Here is a 16,777-nt window from a genome sequence, read left to right as displayed (position 1 = left end):
AAGAACAAAACGTCAAATTCCAACAGAACTCGACGTTCTATTAATGCTCTCGTGTTTAAAAGAAAAAACTAAAAAGAAATAAAAAGGTAGAAAATTTTGGGTTCCAATACTACTTCTAAGCCCCTTCAAATTCAACGTAACCTTTGCAATTTATAAGAAAAAATAAATAAAAAGGCGCGCTATTTTAAGAGAAAACGTTGTATGGTTTGGGACTTGGACATTGTTTTTAAACATAACGTCCAATTTTTGTTGCATGCGACGTGAAAGTTTTTTATTTAATGTAAAAACAAAACATAGTCTCATTGTTTGTTCACGGTTCCAATTCTTCTTGAACTTTGTTCTTGGTTGACGACTGCAATAAAGAAAGAAGGTTATTTTTAAGTCATTTTTTTCTTTGTAATGTCATTTGGTTCTCATTTCTAAGGTTGACCGATTGTTTTTCGTTTATCTTTAGGTTGTTTTTCGTACAGGGTCAGCTGTTTTTCTAAGGTTGACCAATTGGTTCTCAAAATACGTATGACGTATGTGCTCGTGTTTGTGTTGTGTTTGTCGATTCTGGACGTATGATGTCTATATTTATAAGGATATTATGATAGTTTTTTTTCCTTCAACGTATGATATTTGTGTTCGTTCGTTGTCAGCGGAACTTCGTCATCTTCTCTAGTGACACCATTTCAAGTTTGGTTTTTTTTTCCTTCAATATCTTTTACGTATGACATATGTGTTCGTGTTTGTCGATTCTGGACGTATGATATATGTATAACGATAGATATTTGTGTTTGTGTAAATATACTGTGATACTTTATTTTTTTTCTTCAACGTATGATAGGTATTTATTTTTGTTTCTCTACGTAAGTTAGTTTTTTTCTTTCGTGGATTCTTTTCGTTCAGTGTAGTAGTATGGATCGAAGCTGGATTCATCAACGTCGTATTAGTGAAGAGTATGAGCGAGGGGTTTCTGAGTTCATACAATATGTTAAAGAACACGCAAAACCAGTGAACGGGGCATATTTTTTCCCTTGTGTTCGTTGTCTCAATCAAGTATATGAAGACTTGGACAACATCCGTGATCATCTGTTCATCTATGGAATAATGAGAAGTTATACAGTTTGGACTTGGCATGGGGAAGTATTATATAAGCCAACAACTTTAAGAGGTTCGGATTACGTCGACGAATGGATGAGTGATCATTTAGATGAAATGGTACGTGACGTTGGCGAAGAAAATTTTGGAAGAGCTCATTTATAAGATAGTCTTAAGAACAATTCGGAGAAAGAGTTGTATCCAGGATGCATCAATTTTACAAGGTTATCGGCTACTTTGAAATTTTGTTGTTTGAAAGAAAGAAACGGATGGACTGATAAAAGTTTAACGGAATTGTTGGAGTTGCTGAAGGAGATGCTACCAGAAAATAACATGTTACCTATCCGTAATTACGACGCGAAGGAAATTCTATGTCCAATGGGTTTGGAATACCAAAAGATACATGCATGTCCCAATGACTGTGTATTGTATAAAGATCAGTATGTTTCAATGAAGGTGTGTCTGACGTGTGGTTCGTCACGATTTAAGAAGAAACTTGATGGAAATAACGATGAACACAATGAAGGTCCACCAGCTAAGGTCATGTGGTATTTACCTATAGTACCTAGGTTGAAACAATTGTTTTCTGTTAAAGAAGATGCGAAGAATCTTATGTGGCACGTTGATGGAAGAAAATGTGATAATCTTCTTCGACACCCAGTTGATTCCCCACAATGGAAGAACATTGATGGCACATTTCCCGAATTTAGTGTAGAGCCGAGAAACTTAAGACTTGCACTTGCTACCGATGGTATGAATCCTTATGGGAACTTAAGTAGCAAACATAGTTCATGGCCAGTTATTTTGATGATTTACAATTCATCTCCTATGTTGTGCATGAAGAGAAAATACATGATGTTGTCTATGATGATATCGGGTCTTAGACAACTTGGAAATGACATTGATGGTTATCTAAAATCGTTAATTGACGATTTAAAAATGTTGTGGGAAGAGGGCGTCGAGGTCTTCGATCCAAAATAGGGAGCAAAATCAGGTATCAGTCCAGCCTTCCTTTCCATTAATAGCCTCCTATCTTGGACAACATTGAAGTGCCGCTCATGCTTGTGGGAAAGGAACTTGTTAGAGTAAGAGCGGTCTGGTTCCTTATCCTTCCTCTTTGATCCCAAAGTCTTGATCCTCTTGCCTAATGAGGAGGCCATCCCTACATCAAACACAATTCACAAAACCACAAGAAACATCATTAAGCATTAGCAAACCTCAAACAACACCCTAAGATCATTCCTATCACCGCTGAGGGAAAACAAAACCCCTCAACGCAACCTGTGCATCAAACCAACAAGCCAAAAAGCACATAACATTAGTCTGCCAGAATCGCGGTCAGGGGAAATTTCTGCTGAGCAGTGATTCTACAGATTTTGCAAATTGCTTTTAAAAATGGTCTAATCTCCACCCACATGAAATCTTCCTAGTTCCAAACCCAAATCAAGCATTTTAATCGATTCAAACAACAATTCATTCATCTAATCATGCATAAAAATCAAAATCCCTAAAGAATCATGCTTAGACAACCATGTTCATATCAATTCATGCTTTCAAAAACCCAAGAATGTAAAATGCTTGTACTTACTTGGGTGGAGATGCTAGATGAGTGAAAATTGCTCTAGGAATATGAAGAAATCAGCCCCCAACAGCAATGCTCTCACCAAACCTCAAACTTGGATGGAAACTTGATGCAAAAGTGTTTGAAAGAGAGGTTTCGTGAAGGGGGAAGAAGGAAAAGTGAAGAGAACTCTTTGGAGAATGCTTAAGAGTGTGTGGGAAGAGGGAGATCTGAAAATAGAATCAAAGTCGCGCCCTAGAGTATAAAAATAACCTAATGGTCCTAATTCCGCTGAGCCCAATTGAACCAAAATGGTCCACTCAAGTCTGCAACAGTGGCGCTCAACGGTAATTACCACTGAGCGGCACTTGCGGCATCAACTCTCCTTCTTCCTAGCTTACCCTAAGTGTCTTCTACTCATGCCTCTCACTCACCCAATGCATTTAAGTTCTCACAACACTCAAACATTCAATCCCTATAATGCATCTAAAGCAGAATCAAAACAAACAAACAAAGATAAAGTCAATCATTTGGGTTGCCTCCCAGGTAGCGCTTGTTTAACATCACGAGCCTGACCCAAAATCCTCCAGCACCCTTCAGTAGATGCAAATCTTTCTTACCAACTGATGACTGTCGCGGCCCATACAAATTTGATGTGCAAATAAGAATGTAGTATAGTACTAGGAAGTGACTCCTAGGTCGTCTCTCAAGGACCAAATGTGGTTCAATCAATGGGTCAAACACGTAGTGGGGGGATTTGAAAGTGTTTTTGCAAGGAAATGAACTAAATGAAAATGGAAACTTAACACAACCAAACATAATTGAAAGCATTAAAGTGTAAAGTGCTTGGACCAATGATGGACAAATTTATGAACACCAAAATATGATGTCACAAACTTGTTTTTCAATCGGCAAGTATGACCGAATCGTTCAAGTAATAAACTTGGTAAGACCAAGTATCGTTCTTCCCAAAGGACTCACGGCCTAGTTTAGTTATGTGGTTTCTTGATTAGCTAAGACTTACAGACGAAATATTTGGAGTTTAATATGCAAGACAGAAAATAAACATGTATGCATGAAGTTTTGATCAATGGCAAAAAGCAAAAGATAAACACTTTCAATGATATTAATGTATGAATATGTTGTTGGGGGTCAATTTCATCTTATCCACTCTCATATATTTTCAGAATTCAACATTCAAATCATCATTGTTAATGCCACTCTCTAAAGTACCTTTCTAGAAGGCTTCTCCCTAATCACGAGTTCATACAATTCCTAGCATTCCTAATGATCAGTTCATAAGTGCAGGAGCTTAACGACAACCTGATAACAGTTGAAAAACTGTTATTTTTATGATTAAAATTGACACTAAAAGCAACCTTCACACTTAGAAACTAGCTTGAAATCATGTTTTTCTTTATATTTTTGGAAATAAGAGAGCTGGACAGGTTTATGCTTGATTTCAGTGTTTTTGTGCAGGTTTTAAGGTGAATTTGGTGAAAGAAGTGAAGAAGGAGAGAGATGAAATTAGAAAAGACAATAAAAAGTGCAAAAGGAGAAGCCGAAGTCACCGCTCAGCGGCAGTTTACCGCTGAGCGGCACTCAGGAGCTTGCGGGAGGTCCGCTGAGGGGCAAAATGGCCGCTGAGGGGAGAAAACAAGTCACGCACTCACCGCTGAGCGGTAGTTTACCGCTGAGCGGCACTCTGGAAGTCACGTAAGGTCCGCTGAGGGGCAAAATGGCCGCTGAGGGGAGAAAACAAGTCACGCATTCACCGCTGAGCGGTATTTGACCGCTGAGCGGCACTTTAATGGGCTTGTACTTGACTTTTTGTAATTTACGAATAATACATAAGCTTTAGGGTTTCCTAGGGTTAGGTATCTCTGGCTGGAACGAAGCAAACACTTTCTCTTCCACCCCTTTGAAGGAGGATCTTGGATGCGGATGCTTCCTCTTCACCTTTTTAGGGTTTATTCTTTCATTCTTTCATTGTAATTCATTTAGGTTCACCATGAATATGGTGAACTAAACTCTGTATGTTTGTTGGGGAATCAATGTAGTCTTGTGAAACTCTCATATATGGAATTTGTTTTTACATCTTTTAATTAAGACTTATGCTTTCTTTCATCATCAGTTAGGGTTTTTCCTCTTTGCTTAATGCTTGCATTGTTTAACTCATTCGATGCATGATAATTGGTTTTGTCGATACGGGCACGTACGGGGAAGTCTAGATCCGGGGAATTTCTCCCAATTTTATATTGGTTATCGTTAAGCTCCTGTACTTATGAACTGATCATTAGGAATGCTAGGAATTGTATGAACTCGTGATTAGGGAGAAGCCTTCTGGAAAGGTACATTAGAGAGTGGCATTAACAATGATGATTTGACTGTTGAATTCCTTAAAATATATGAGAGTGGATAAGATGAAATTGAACCCCAACAACATATTCATATCTATATTTCACTGAAAGTGTTTATCCTTTGATTTTTGCCATTGATCAAAATTCATGCATACATGTTTATTTTCTGTCTTGCATTTTAAACCCCAAATATTTCGTTTGTAAGTCTTAGTTAATCAAGAAACCACATAACTAAACTAGGCCGTGAGTCCTTTGGGAAGAACGATACTTGGTCTTACCAAGTTTTATTACTTGAACGATTCGGTCATACTTGCCGATTGAAAACAAGTTTGTGACATCATAATTTGGTGTTCATAAATTTGTCCATCAAGTTTTTGGCGCCGTTGCCGGGGATTCGTGGTTTAACTGGTTAATTTGTGTGATTATTGATTATCTTTGACTTATTATTTTTTTTTTTATTTTATTTTATTTTTAAATTTCGAATTTTTATTTTATTTTTCTGTTTTTTTTTATTTTCTGAATATTATATCTTCTTTTATATCTTTTTGTGCTAACCAAATCTTTTCTAGGGTTTTGTGTTCTTGTGTATGCAGGAGGCAATTCGAACTAGGAGCAAGAAAACAACAGAACCTCTGCTCTAAGGATTAGAAGACAGTAGACGGAGGAGAAGAATCAGAACATCTAGAGAACTTTTCCCTCCTCCGGAAACTCTGTTGCAACCATCACCACAAGGTTCTGACAATAGCACAGAAAATATGGAGAATAATAATATCAGAAGAACTCTTGCTGATTACACCAATGTAGTTGGACCTTAACATTTTAACAACATAGCTAGACCTAGAGTCAATGCAGCCAATATGGAGGTCAAACCAGCATTGATCAAACTGGTGAAGAGTAATCAATTCAATGGGTTATCTCATGAAAGCCCATATGAGCACCTTACTACATTTAATGAAATTTGCAACACAGTGAAAATCAATGGGGTGCCCGACGAAGCAATCAAACTTAGTTTGTTTCCTTTCTCATTGGGAGGCAATGCTAAGCTTTGGTTGAACTCTTTTCCAGAAGGAAGTTTCACAGAGTGGGAAGCAGTGGTAACAAAGTTTTTGAACAAATACTTTCCACAATCAAAGGTGACAAAAGGCAAGCAAGAGATATCTTCATTTAAGCAGGGCATGGAAGAATCACTAGGGCATGCATGGGATAGATACAAAAGTCTGCTAAGAAAAACACCCACGCATGGCTTTGAAGAACAGGAAGTAGTCTTAACTTTCCTTGGGGGGCTTGGTTCACAAACCAAGATGATGCTTGATGCCTCAGCAGGAGGCAATATTAAATGGAAAACTCCAGAGGAAGCTATAGAAATCATTGACAACATGGCTACTAGTGATAATGAGCTCAACAGTGAAAGAGGAGTTCCTATGCAACAAAAAGGGGTTCTCCAATTACAGACCCATGATGCCTTGCTAGCTCAAAATAAAATTCTAACTCAACAGCTGGAGACTCTGACTAAAACTCTTGCACAATTACCTAAAGAGTTGAAAACTGCTGCACAGGTACAAACCCAGTTGTGCGAATTATGTGGAGGTGATCATATCAATGGTCAATGTGCTTTTCCAGTGGAAGCCTTGGAGGATGTTAATTTCATGGCTAATCAATTTCCATACCGTCAAGGGAATTACAATCAAGGGTGGAAACCACATCCAAGCATTGGTCAAGGACAAACTGGGCAAGCAAATCAATATAATAAGCAGCAGCAGCAACCAACCTTTTGGCAACAGCTATCTATGCTTAATGAAAAATCAACAAGGTTGGAAGAAACTCTTCAGCAATTCATACAGAAAACCGAATCTTCTCAAAAGAGCACTGAAGCTGCTATAAAGAATTTGGAGATTCAAATGGGTCAGATTACCAAGCAATTGGAAGAAAGGCCAAATAGAAATTTTGGGGCTAATACTGAGGTTAACCCTAGAGAAGAGTGCAAAGTGGTAAAGAGTGTGAATGAAGACATAATTGAGTTAGAAGAAGGAGAAACAGAAGAAAGAAGAGAAATAGAGAGCAAAAACAATTTTCCTTTTCCAATAAATCAAGAGAAACAAATGGATTTCACAGAATTATTCAGAATGGTGGATAATAAAGCACCTTGGGAACAGATTTTACAGAAAATTGCAGTTTACACAAAATCTGATGAAGAAATTTCTACAAAGAAGAGACGTAGAGATGATGAGGCAAAAGAGTGTATAACTATTAAGAAAGAGTCATTCCCTCCTAAAGCGTCAGATCCAGGCAGTTTTTCTATCCCTTGTACTATAGGGAAGAAAAAGGTAAAGAAAGCTCTCCTTGATTTAGGTTCAAGTGTTAACTTGATACCTTATTCTTTACTGGAGCAAATCGGCAATGTTAAAATGAAACATGCAAAGATTAAAATAGTAATGGCCGATGGATCTTCAAAGGAGCCATGTGGGATTGTAGAGGACATTATAGTTTGTGTTGGCAAACTTCAGTTCTTGGCAGACTTTGTGGTGATGAAGATGGAGACTGAGAAGATACCTATCATACTTGGAAGACCGTTTATGAAAACGGCCAGGGCTATCATAGATGTAAATGAAGGTATAGTGGTGCTCCAGGATAGAGAGGAGAGAGTGGTGGTAGATGTTTTCAAAGATGAGATGCAAGCAAAGGAGGAAGAAGCTAGTTATAAAGCTGCATTTCAAGATGCACCCATGACTAGCCGTAAAGATGAAAATCTTGAGGTTTCAGGTAACCATTGTTTGTTGTTTCAGGTACCCAAGGAAGAAGAGATTGGAAGAGGAGAAGAAATTCCTAGAGACTGGAAGAAAAGAAGACTCCAACTTGGCACACCTGTTAGAATCAAGAACAAGTTGTGGGTTGTGAAGGGCTTTAAAGAGAAGGAGATGATAGAGATAGAGTCTCCATATTCTAGAAGAACCAAAACAGTTCAAAGGAAACAGCTGAGGAGTTGGTGGAATGACAACATCAACTACAAAGAAGATGGAACTTGAACTTTATTGGGTCAAGCTAATGACATTAAAAGAGCGCTTGCTGGGAGGCAACCCAGTGAATTTAAAAACTTTTGATTTGGTTTTGTAATTTGTAATTTGTGAACATTATTTTTGTATTTATTTTGTTGGATATAGCATCTACTGAAGGATGCTAGGTGGTTAAGTATCTACTGAAGGATACAATGGCTGTAACACCTACTGATGGGTGTTGGTGGATTTTGGGTCAGGCTCGTAACGTTAAACAAGCGCTACCTGGGAGGCAACCCAGTTGATTGAATATTTCTGTTTGTTTGTTTTAGTTAGGGTTTGCATAAGCATTTTGAACATTGAATTGCAGGGAGCCAGTGAGGGGCATGTCTAGGAGGCACGTAGGTTAAGAAAAGAAGGAAAAGAGCACTTCACGAAAGTGCCGCTGAGCGGTACTTTACCGCTGAGCGGTACTCTCGCAGAATAGGGTTTTAGTTCCCCTTAGCGGGACCCGAGCCCATTAGGGTATTTTTAAACCCTAAGCTGCGCATTCTTTCACACTTTCAGACTTTTCTTTGCACAAACACTCCCACATACCTTCTCCAAGGTTTTCCACATCTTTTCACTCTTCCCTCTTAAGAAAATTTCTCTTCCACTCACTTTTTCACTAGTGTGCCATCAAAGTTTGGGGTTGGAAGAGAGCACTCTAGCTTGGAAGCATTCTCATTGCATCTAGTATCTCCACCCAAGTAAGTAAAATGCATTTTGTTCATTCTAGGGTTTTGATTTTGAATATGATTGTCAAAGCATGAAGATTTAGGGGTTTTGATTTCTTGGCATGATTTGATGATATATTTGATGTTTGAACCGATTAAACTTCATGATTATGAACTGGAAAACTGAAAATTGCATTTGGGTGAAGTTAGGAAAGCTTTAAAACAGGTTTTTCAAAAATCTGCAGAGTTACCGCTGAGGGGTAAACTGCCGCTGAGCGGCACTCTGCCAGATTTGATTTTTCTAGTTTTGTGTGATCTGGAATGTGGTACTGGTGGCGCTAAGGGGGAATTCTGGCTCTCAGCGGTGGTTTAGCTTCGAAAGGAGTTGTGTTCTGTGTTTTACTAATGATTAACATCATGTTCTGTGGTTTTGTATTTGTGTTTTGAATGTAGGAATGGCATCCTCATCAGGAAAAAGATTGAAAACCATGGCAACCAAGAGAAAGGAAAAGGAACCAGAGCAACCCCACTCTAGCAGGTTCCTCTCTAGGAAACATGAGAAGCACTTTAAAGTGGTTCAGGATAGGAGACTGCTGATGGAGAGAAAGGTTGGAATGATACCTAACCTTGCTCCTCAATTTGGAGAGCAAGTTTTAGGGAATGACTGGGGAAAGCTAGCCACTTATCCTGCACCTGCCAACATAGCTGTGGTTAAGGAATTTTACACCAATGCAAAGAAGATTGGTGATTATCCAGCTGAGAATTATTTGGGCTATGTTAGAGGCCATGCTATCAGGTATGATCCTGATTCAATTAATAACTTTCTGGACACTGTATGGGCTGGTGAGCAGTGCCAGTTTGCTCTTTGCATGGAGGAAGGTGCTGATTATGAGGATGTGGAGAGAGTACTGTGTATACCTGGAGGACACTTCCAAAGGAATCGATCTGGCTCAGTGGTTAACATTAGGAGGACAGATTTGACTCCTCTTGCAAAGTATTGGATGGCGTTTTCTCATGCTAACATTCAGCCATGTTCACATGTGTCAGATATTACTCTCAGCAGGGCATTCTTCATCTACTGTGCTATCAGAAACTTGAATGTTAATATTGGGCAGGTGATAGCTGATGAGATTAGTGTGTGCGCCAATACTTCAAACAACAAAGCACCACTAGGACATCCTTCTTTGATCACGCACCTTTGCAAAATAGCTGGGGTGGACACTTCTGCTCCATCATTTGAGAGGCCAAGAAAAGCTATTGATAAGGCCTATTATAGACAGTACTGTGGAGGTGATGATGCAGCTCAGCCAGTTCCACCACGCCGTGCTCGTAGAGAGAGAGGGCCAGCACAGAGCCAGACATCTGCTGAGACACATGAAGCAGAGCCATTCCAGATGAGGGACATGTATATGTCTCTTATAGGGGCTCAGTTGCAGTCCATTCACAGAGGGCAGGTGGCCACTGCTGAGATGATTGTGGGGATGTATGATACACCTCCAGCCCACAGGTGGACTATGGATGAATTCCATAATGTGGTAGCATGGCCAGAGGAACCAGTGCATGGAGGAGGAGCTGAAGCAGCTGAAGCTTCAGCTAGAGATATGGAAGAAGATGAAGCTGATGAGGATGATGCATTTGAAGATGATGAAGATGAGGAGGAAGAGAAAGATACAGAGGACAGCTCAGATTGATGAGGAGCTGAGATAGCATTTACTGATGAATGCTATCATGTGCTTATGCTTTGTGGTTTAAGTTTTCTGAACTTATTTGTTTTTGTTTTTAGATTAGGGTTTGATGTACTCTATTTGAAACCTGGTTTCTTGTGATGGTTTGCTATTAACTGTGATGTATGATAAGTAATGCTGAATGATGCTTATGATTGATTGATGTTGAGATAGATGTGCACATTAAATGCTTATACAGGTGATTCACAAGCCTTGTGAACAAATGCATGATATTATGGTTGTGATTGTGAAATTAAGCAGGATGTGTATGTCAAATGTGAATGAGCTTATATGTGAGATTTTGAGCTCCAGAGTTGTTATTGTTGAATGCTATTACTTTGAAAGCATGAATGATTTTGCCCAGGTTTTCTATGAGTGAATCAATTACTTGTTTTGCATCATATGATCAAGGCCGTTTGTTGAAACCCTTTTTAATGGCCAAATTCATAAAATTAGCCCACTAAAAAAAAAAGAACACTTTGTGTTCTATCCTTTGAACCCTTAGCCTTGAATATACACTGAAACTTATAATTGAAAAATCTTTACCTTGAGTTAAGTAGAAGATCTTGTGTGGTATTGTTAAATGTTCAAGTTTGGGGTTGTTGGGAAAACATGAAAAGCATTGAGCTAAGAGCTAAAAAGTAAGAATGTGCAAAGAAAAAGAAAAGAAAAGAAAAATAAGTAAAGCTCAATGCAAAGGCAAAAGAAAGTTGGGAATGAATAAGATGATTGTGTTGTTATGATTCTCTTAACTCAAGGGTTTTGTGATCTAGAAAAACCAATTTTCTTGTTAGCCCAGCCACATTATAAGCCATAGAAAAGTCCTTGTGATGATGCATGCTTGTGAATGTTTTTGATTGTGGTAAAATGAAAGGCAAATTTGATTCATGTTACATTGTGATAGTAGAGTGAATGAGTGATCATCTCTTATACACTTGAGTGTGAGTGAAACACTTGACTTAGTGAGGAAATATCACATGAACACATGAACATCCATGCTTAATTGATTGATCATTCATGAAAATAGCATTTGTTGGAATTTAAATGACTTTGTGAACACTAAAGCATGTGCACATCTTGATTGAACTTTTGGTCATAAGTTTGAGTGAAGTTGTTACGTATCTTGAAAAAGAGGATTTTTGAATGAGTGAACCATCATATGAATTGGTTGAAGATTGAGTTACATCTTATTTGCTTGAGGACAAGCAAAGTTTTAAGTTTGGGGTTGAGATAACAGTTGAAAAACTGTTATTTTTATGATTAAAATTGACACTAAAAGCAACCTTCACACTTAGAAACTAGCTTGAAATCATGTTTTTCTTTATATTTTTGGAAATAAGAGAGCTGGACAGGTTTATGCATGATTTCAGTGTTTTTGTGCAGGTTTTAAGGTGAATTTGGTGAAAGAAGTGAAGAAGGAGAGAGATGAAATTAGAAAAGACAATAAAAAGTGCAAAAGGAGAAGCCGAAGTCACCGCTCAGCGGCAGTTTACCGCTGAGCGGCACTCAGGAGCTTGCGGGAGGTCCGCTGAGGGGCAAAATGGCCGCTGAGGGGAGAAAACAAGTCACGCACTCACCGCTGAGCGGTAGTTTACCGCTGAGCGGCACTCTGGAAGTCACGTAAGGTCCGCTGAGGGGCAAAATGGCCGCTGAGGGGAGAAAACAAGTCACGCATTCACCGCTGAGCGGTATTTGACCGCTGAGAGGCACTTTAATGGGCTTGGACTTGACATTTTGTAATTTACGAATAATACATAAGCTTTAGGGTTTCCTAGGGTTAGGTATCTCTGGCTGGAACGAAGCAAACACTTTCTCTTCCACCCCTTTGAAGGAGGATCTTGGATGCGGAGGCTTCCTCTTCACCTTTTTAGGGTTTATTCTTTCATTCTTTCATTGTAATTCATTTAGGTTCACCATGAATATGGTGAACTAAACTCTGTATGTTTGTTGGGGAATCAATGTAGTCTTGTGAAACTCTCATATATGGAATTTGTTTTTACATCTTTTAATTAAGATTTATGCTTTCTTTCATCATCAGTTAGGGTTTTTCCTCTTTGCTTAATGCTTGCATTGTTTAACTCATTCGATGCATGATAATTGGTTTTGTCGATACGGGCACGTACGGGGAAGTCTAGATCCGGGGAATTTCTCCCAATTTTATATTGGTTGTCTTTAAGCTCCTGTACTTATGAACTGATCATTAGGAATGCTAGGAATTGTATGAACTCGTGATTAGGGAGAAGCCTTCTGGAAAGGTACATTAGAGAGTGGCATTAACAATGATGATTTGACTGTTGAATTCCTTAAAATATATGAGAGTGGATAAGATGAAATTGAACCCCAACAACATATTCATATCTATATTTCACTGAAAGTGTTTATCCTTTGATTTTTGCCATTGATCAAAATTCATGCATACATGTTTATTTTCTGTCTTGCATTTTAAACCCCAAATATTTCGTTTGTAAGTCTTAGTTAATCAAGAAACCACATAACTAAACTAGGCCGTGAGTCCTTTGGGAAGAACGATACTTGGTCTTACCAAGTTTTATTACTTGAACGATTCGGTCATACTTGCCGATTGAAAACAAGTTTGTGACATCATAATTTGGTGTTCATAAATTTGTCCATCACAACCAATATCATATTGGGAGAAATTCCCCGGATCTAGACTTCCCCGTACATGCCCGTATCGACAAAACCAATAATCATGCATCGAATGAGTTAAACAATGCAAGCATTAAGCAAAGAGGAAAAACCCTAACTAATGATGAAAAGAAAGCATAAGTCTTAATTAAAAGATGTAAAAACAAATTCCATATATGAGAGTTTCACAAGATTACATTGATTCCCCAACAAACATACAAGGTTTAGTTCACCATATTCATGGTGAACCTAGATGAACAATAATGAAAGAATGAAAGAGATAGAAAAACCCGTGAAAGAGAAGAGGAGAGCTGTCACCATCTCCCAATCTACCCCAAGGGGTGGAAGAGAGAGTGTTTGCTTCGTTTCTGCCAAAGATGCCTAACCCTAGGAAACCCTAAAGCTTATATATCATTCGTAAATTACAAAAAGTCAAGTCCAAGCCCATTAAAGTGCCGCTCAGCGGCAAAATACCACTCAGCGGTGAGTGCGTGACTTGTTTTCTCCCCTCAGCAGACCTCACGTGACTTCCAGAGTGCCGCTCAGCGGTAAACTGCCGCTGAGCGGTGACTTCGGCTTCTCCTTTTTGCACTTTTTGTTGTCTTTTCTGATTTCAACTCTCTCCTTCTTCACTTCTTTCACCAAATTCTCCTTAAAACCTGCACAAAAACACTGAAATCAAGCATAAACCTGTCCAGCTCTCTTATTTCCAAAAATATAAAGAAAAGCATGATTTCAAGCTAGTTTCTAAGTGTAAAGGTTGCTTTTAGTGTCAATTTTAATCATAAAAATAACAGTTTTTCAACTGTTATCACAACCCCAAACTTAAAACTTTGCTTGTCCTCAAGCAAATAAGATGTAACTCAATCTTCAACCAATTCATATGATGGTTCACTCATTCAAAAATCCTCTTTTTCAAGATAAGTAACAACTTCACTCAAACTTATGACCAAGAGTTTAATCAAGATGTGCACATGTTTTAGTGTTCACAAAGTCATTTAAATTCCGACAAATGCTATTTTCATGAATGATCAATCAATTAAGCATGGATGTTCATGTGTTCATGTGATATTTCCTCACTAAGTCAAGTGTTTCACTCACACTCAAGTGTATAAGAGATGATCACTCATTCACTCTACTATCACAATGTCACATGAATCAACTTTGCCTTTCATTTTACCACAATCAAAAACATTCACAAGCATGCATCATCACAAGGACTTTTCTATGGCTTATAATGTGGCTGGGCTAACAAGAAAATTGGTTTTTCTGGATCACAAAATCCTTGAGTTAAGAGAATCATAACAACACAATCATCTTATTCATTCCCAACTTTCTTTTGCCTCTGCATTGAGCTTTGCTTCTTTTTCTTTTCTTTTCTTTTTCTTTGCATATTCTTACTTTTTTAGCTCTTAGCTCAATGCTTTTCATGTTTTCCCAACAACCCCAAACTTGAACATTTAACAATAATACACAAGATCTTCTACTTAACTCAAGGTAAAGCTTTTCAATCAAGGGTTTCAGTGTATGTTCAAGGCTAAGGGTTCAAAAGGATAGAACACAAAGTGTTCTCTTTTAGTGGGCTAATTTTACGAATTTGGCCAATAAAAAGGTTTCCAACAAACGGCCTTGATCATATGATGCAAAACAAGCAATTGATTCAATCATAGAAAACCTGGGCAAAATCATTCATGCTTTCAAAGTAATAGCATTCAACAATAACAACTCTAGAGCTCAAAACCTCACATATAAGCTCATTCACATTTGACATACACATCCTGCTTAATTTCACAATCACAATCATGATATCATGCATTTGTTCACAAAGCTTGTGAATCACCTGTATATGCATTTTAATGTGCACATCATCTCAACATCAATTAATCATAAGCATTACTTATCACACAATCACAGTTAATAGCAAACCATCACAAAAAACCAGGTTTCAAATATAGTACATCAAACCCTAATCTAAAAACAAAATAAATAAGTTCAGAAAACTTAAACCACAAAAGCATAATCATATGATAGCATTTATCAGTAAATGCTATCTCAGCTCCTCATCAGTCTGAGCTGTCCTCTGTATCTTCTTCTTCTTCCTCATCTTCAGCATCTTCAATTGCATCATCATCATCAGCTTCATCTTCTTCCATCTCTCTAGCCGAAGCTTCAGCTGCTCCAGCTCCTCCTCCATGCACTGGCTCCTCTGGCCAAGCTACCACATTATGGAATTCATCCATAGTCCACCTGTGGGCTGGAGGTGTATCATACATCCCCACAATCATCTCAGCAGTGGCCACCTGCCCTCTGTGAATGGACTGCAACTGAGCACCTATAAGAGACATATACATGTCCCTCATCTGGAATGGTTCTGCTTCATGTGTATCAGCAGATGTCTGGCTCTGTGCTGGCCCTCTCTCTCTACGAGCCCGGCGTGGTGGAACTGGCTGAGCTGCATCATCACCTCCACAGTACTGTCTATAATAGGCCTCATCAATAGCTTTTCTTGGCCTCTCAAATGGTGGAGCAGAAGTGTCCACCCCAGCTATCTTGCAAAGGTGCGTGATCAAAGAAGGATGTCCCAGTGGTGCTTTGTTGTTTGAAGTATTGGCGCACACACTAATCTCATCAGCTATCACCTGCCCAATATTAACATTCAAGTTTCTGATAGCACAGTAGATGAAGAATGCCCTGCTGAGAGTAATATCTGACACATGTGAACATGGCTGAATGTTGGCATGAGAAAACGCCATCCAATACTTTGCAAGAGGAGTCAAATCTGTCCTCCTAATGTTAACCACTGAGCCAGATCGATTCCTTTGGAAGTGTCCTCCAGGTATACACAATACTCTCTCCACATCCTCATAATCAGCACCTTCCTCCATGCAAAGAGCAAACTGGCACTGCTCACCAGCCCACACAGTGTCCAGGAAGTTATTAATAGAATCAGGATCATACCTGATAGCATGGCCTCTGACATAACCCAAATAAATTTCAGCTGGATAATCATCAATCTTCTTTGCATTGGTGTAAAATTCCTTTACCACAGCTATGTTGGCAGGTGCAGGATAAGTGGCTAGCTTTCCCCAGTCATTCCCTAAAACTTGCTCTCCAAATTGAGGAGCAAAGTTAGGTATCATTCCAACTTTTCTCTCCATCAGAAGTCTCCTGTCCTGAACCACTTTAAAGTGCTTCTCATGTTTCCTAGAGAGGAACCTGCTGGAGTGGGGTTGCTCTGGTTCCTTTTCCTTTCTCTTGGTTGCCATGGTTTTCAATCTTTTTCCTGATGAGGATGCCATTCCTACATTCAGAACACAAACAAAACCACAGAACATGATGTTAATCATTAGTAAAACACAGAACACAACTCCTTTCGAAGCTAAACCACCGCTGAGGGCCAGAATTCCCCCTCAGCGCCACCAGTACCACATTCCATATAAAAAAAAAACAGAAAAACCAAATCTGGCAGAGTGCCGCTCAGCGGAAGTTTACCCCTCAGCGGTAACTCTGCAGATTTTTGAAAAACCTGTTTTAAAGCTTTCCTAACTCCACCCAAATGCAATTTTTCAGTTTTCCAGTTCAGAATCATGCAGTTTAATCAGTTCAAACATCAAATATATCATCAAATCATGCAAAGAAATCAAAACCCATAAATCTTCATGCTTTAACAATCATATTCAAAATCAAAAACCCTAGA

At 38.7% G+C, this 16,777-nt stretch overlaps 1 pseudogene; it reads right to left on the bottom strand.

Moving 5' to 3' along the window:
- LOC148192202 (small ribosomal subunit protein uS5c-like) overlaps window positions 1–1,985 on the bottom strand; it is a 35,692-nt pseudogene extending 33,707 nt beyond the window's left edge.
- Between the last annotated feature and the right edge of the window lie 14,792 nt (window positions 1,986–16,777).

The sequence above is a fragment of the Vigna umbellata genome, chromosome 10 (genome assembly GCF_029865625.1).
Source record: "Vigna umbellata cultivar VRB3 chromosome 10, Vumbellata_1.0, whole genome shotgun sequence".
NCBI classification, from domain to species: domain Eukaryota; kingdom Viridiplantae; phylum Streptophyta; class Magnoliopsida; order Fabales; family Fabaceae; genus Vigna; species Vigna umbellata.
The sequence above is the reverse complement of the archived record's forward strand: the minus strand, read 5'-3'. Positions and strand labels throughout refer to the sequence as shown.